The 3,504-nt window shown below is 60.0% G+C and overlaps 1 long non-coding RNA gene across 1 annotated transcript in view; it reads left to right on the forward strand.

Moving 5' to 3' along the window:
- Positions 1-1,147, forward strand: part of LOC110387146 — a 2,335-nt gene extending 1,188 nt beyond the window's left edge. The window contains exons 3-4 of the long non-coding RNA XR_002432409.1: positions 94-854; positions 955-1,147. This is a non-coding gene — a long non-coding RNA (uncharacterized LOC110387146). The remainder of the gene's footprint in view (positions 1-93; positions 855-954) is intronic.

The raw sequence follows: 3,504 nt of genomic DNA on the forward strand, positions 1-3,504 counted from the left end.
GCCGTCTGGGTTTTTTTTTTTTTTTTTCATTCACTTTTCCGCATACTTTTTTTCTTTTTTATTTGTTACAAACATACAATTCTTTAAATATAGACTGTAAAACTCCATTTGCAAAAATCTGCTACGGTAAGGAGTGCTCGCTAGCATGAGGAGTTCGTCACGTCGGGCGTCGTCTTTTTGCTAGTGGTAAATCCAGGACCTGCCTTCGGCAAACGCCGGCCGCAGAGGAAGGGAATGAGAATCGGCCCCGCCGCCGTGGGACAGGGGACGGGGCCCCTCCGGGCGCCGGCAGCCCCGCGCTGGGCCGCGTAAAGTGCATGGTTTGCTTTATTTTTTTTTCTTTCTTTCATTAAAAAAATAAGAGGAATAAAACTTTCTTCTTTCGTCAAGGTACTCGGGGGTGTGTGTGGGGGGGGGGAGTGAACGACGTTTTGGTCTCTCAGCAGCTATTGCGGGAGCCAGGCCCGGCGTTCTCTCGCCGCTCTGCGTAACCGGGTGCTGCCCCATCTCCTCGGCCCCGCGCCGCCTCCTTCCATCCGCTCCCTTTCCTCGCCGAGCTCTGCCGTTCCCTTGCTCTGCGCCCGCAGGAGCCCACCTACCCCAGCGGGGCCGGGCTGCGCCCCACGCGCTGCAGGGAGGAAGAGGAGGGACCCACAGCGCCCAGATCTCCTGGCACGGAGCCGAGCTGCGCTCCCAGCAGCATCTTCTCCATCATCTCCATCATCATCATCATCTTCTCCACGTTCTCCATCTCCTCCCGGCCCCGTGGCAGATATCTGCTGAGAGATGGTCGGCACGTCGCCCCGCGTACCATCATCATCATCATCGTCGTCGTCGTCATCACTCGCTTCACGGTTCTTTTTCTATTTTTTTTCCTTTTTTTTTTTTCTTTTTTAACATTTTTTTTTTTTAATTCTTCTTCTTTTTTTTTTTCATCGTCTTCTGTTTTAAAAGAGGAAAAAGCCGGCGAGGTTTTTCGCCGACGAGAGGAACCGCCCCTCAGCGCAGAGCGGAGCGGCTCGGCACCGCGCCGGGGAGCATCCATCCCCGGGCCACTCAATATGAGGGCAGCGCTGCAGCCGGCTCCTGCGCCCGTTCCCCCGGCAGCACGCGGGCTCACGCGGCGTTCCCGTTTTCTCTCGGGAGGGAGCGGGGCCGATGGGAGCCGGCTGGAGTTTGACGGAGCCGGGGGTTTGTTTCTCGGGGCTGATCCACGCGGCCGGCCCGGCCGTCTCGGCTATTTACACGAAGCTTTGGGGCTATACAAGATTTACATTGCCGTTTGCGCAGCTCCGGTCGTCGCGCTCTCAAACCGTCCCTTCTGGGGCGACAGAAATCTGGAAGCTCCACGAACCTGGCATTCCCCTTCCGGATCAAACCCCTTTTGCCCGTTTCCTACAGAACCCAAGCCATTGAAAGAACAAAAACAAAAACAAAACCAAGCAAAACAACCACCTCGTCCATGCACGCAGCCCGGGCCGTGGACGTACGGACACAGGAGGAACAACCGAACCGAACCGCGCCGCCCGGAGCCCGGCCCTGCCCGCAGCTGCTGGGGAGCAGGAGCGCAGCCGGCTCCCCCGGCACCAAAGGCCGCCCCCAAACCCCCCCCGCCCCCCATCCCGGGTCACCCCGCCTCGTCCCGTTCCTTCTCTCTCTTTTCCGCTGCGCCGTTTCTTCCCCCGCCGCGCTCTGCTCTCCTCGCCCCGTGTGCCGCCAGCTCAGCCGGAGCTGCCAGCTCTCCGTGCAGCGCGGCTTGCGGTGCCGGGCGGTGCCGGCTCGGTGTTTGGCGTCAGGTGACGTTTTTTGCCTCTTTCCTCTTCCTCGTGGTTCCCGGGCGGCGGCGCGAGGCCCCTCCGCTACCACGGGGTTAAGAAAAGTAAGGCGATTTCAGCCAAAAAAAAAAAAAAAAAAAAAAAGGAAAAAAAAAAATTCTCTCTATTTATATATATATATATATATATATAATCCTCTTCGAAAAGGAGAGGTACCGCCCGCGTCGGCGCGAGAACCAGGGTGGCTGGCGGCAGCCGAGCAACAGAAAAGTTCGTGAGCACCGAAGCGAGGGGACGCGGCGCCGCTCCGCGCGGACAAACACAGCGGCAATACAGCAGGACATCACGGGGACAGCTGCCACGGAACCGATACAGTACAGTGTGCGGCGCGGACACGCGGGGGATATTGCTCCCGGGAGGATTTCGGAAACCCAGTCCTTTGCGATGGGGGGGGGAGAGTTAAAAACAGGAAAACGGAAGAGTCCTGGTTAAAAACTCCCTTCTAAAGGGCGGCGGGGGCTGCGTGGGAACGGCCCCGCTGGGAAGAGCCGGCACCGGGCGCGCCCGGCAACTGCCAATAAATACGGAGCCGGCACAGAGCGGGGCCGCGAGGAAGGAACGGGGCGCTGAGATGGACGGGCAGGCGCGGGCCCTGCAGGCGTCAGCACGACACCTGGAACTTTGGAATGCACGCGGGCCCCGGCTCCCAGCTGCAGCGCGGCCCCAAGGAGCAGCGGCACCGAAAAATGGGAGCGGAAAAAGGGGAGCACGGGACAGAAAACGCGTGTGATGAGAGCGGGGCGCTGGGAGGCCCCGCCGTGCTCCGCGATGGCCGGGCGCGCCGGCAGAACGCCGAGGTGGTTCTTAATAATAATAATAATAATAATAGTGATAAAAAAGGGGGGAGAAGAAAAAAAAACAAAAAACAAAAAACAAAAAAAAAAAAAAAGGAGGACGAGGGGGGGAAATGCGGCAGGGCCCGCAGCTCCCACGGGAAGCGCCGCGCCGAGCAGCCGGCCCCGCCAACACCACGCACTGAGGTACTGAGGAGACGCGTCGAGTTCGTGTTAAAAATCCGCGCTCGGAGGAGGAGGACGAGGACGAGGAGGAAGAAGAGGAGCGCGGTGGGATCCTGCACCTGAGGTCGGCGGCGGCACCGCAGCCAGGGGCCGGGTCCCGCGGCGCTGCGCCTGCCTTGTGCTTTGTGCCTCTCCCCCTCTCTGCGACCCCCGTGTTCAAAAGGAAAGGGGGGGGGGGGAAAAAGCCAAAAAATAAAAATTAAAAAATAAGACCCAAACCCAAACGAGAGCGTTCCTTACTCTTCAGCAACCTGCCGGCTTTCCACCTGCTCAGTGACGGGCTCCGGTTCGGGCGCTTGGAGTTTTGCATCCCGGAAAAAAAAACCAACAATTCTGCGGAACGGGGCGGGGGGGGTGGAAATCAAAAAGAGAAAATAAAAAGAGACAATGGACATTGGTCCAGAGACGGCCCCCCCGCAGCGCAGCGCAGCGCGTGGCATCGCCTCTCGCGGCCGTGGGCTCCGGTGCGGATGCCGGGTGCTGGTGGCGCGGCGCGGCGCGGGCAGAGGGGTCGGGCTGGGACAGGAGCGGGGAGGAGAGGGGGCCCGGGCGGCCCCGGCCCTAAGAAGCGCGGAGTCCTCGGGATGAAGCGGGGTGGGGGCTCCGGGCGCTCGCCGCCCCGTCGGAAGGAGGGACGCGGGGCGGGGGGG

The sequence above is a fragment of the Numida meleagris genome, chromosome 21, assembly GCF_002078875.1.
Source record: "Numida meleagris isolate 19003 breed g44 Domestic line chromosome 21, NumMel1.0, whole genome shotgun sequence".
Lineage (NCBI taxonomy): Eukaryota > Metazoa > Chordata > Aves > Galliformes > Numididae > Numida > Numida meleagris.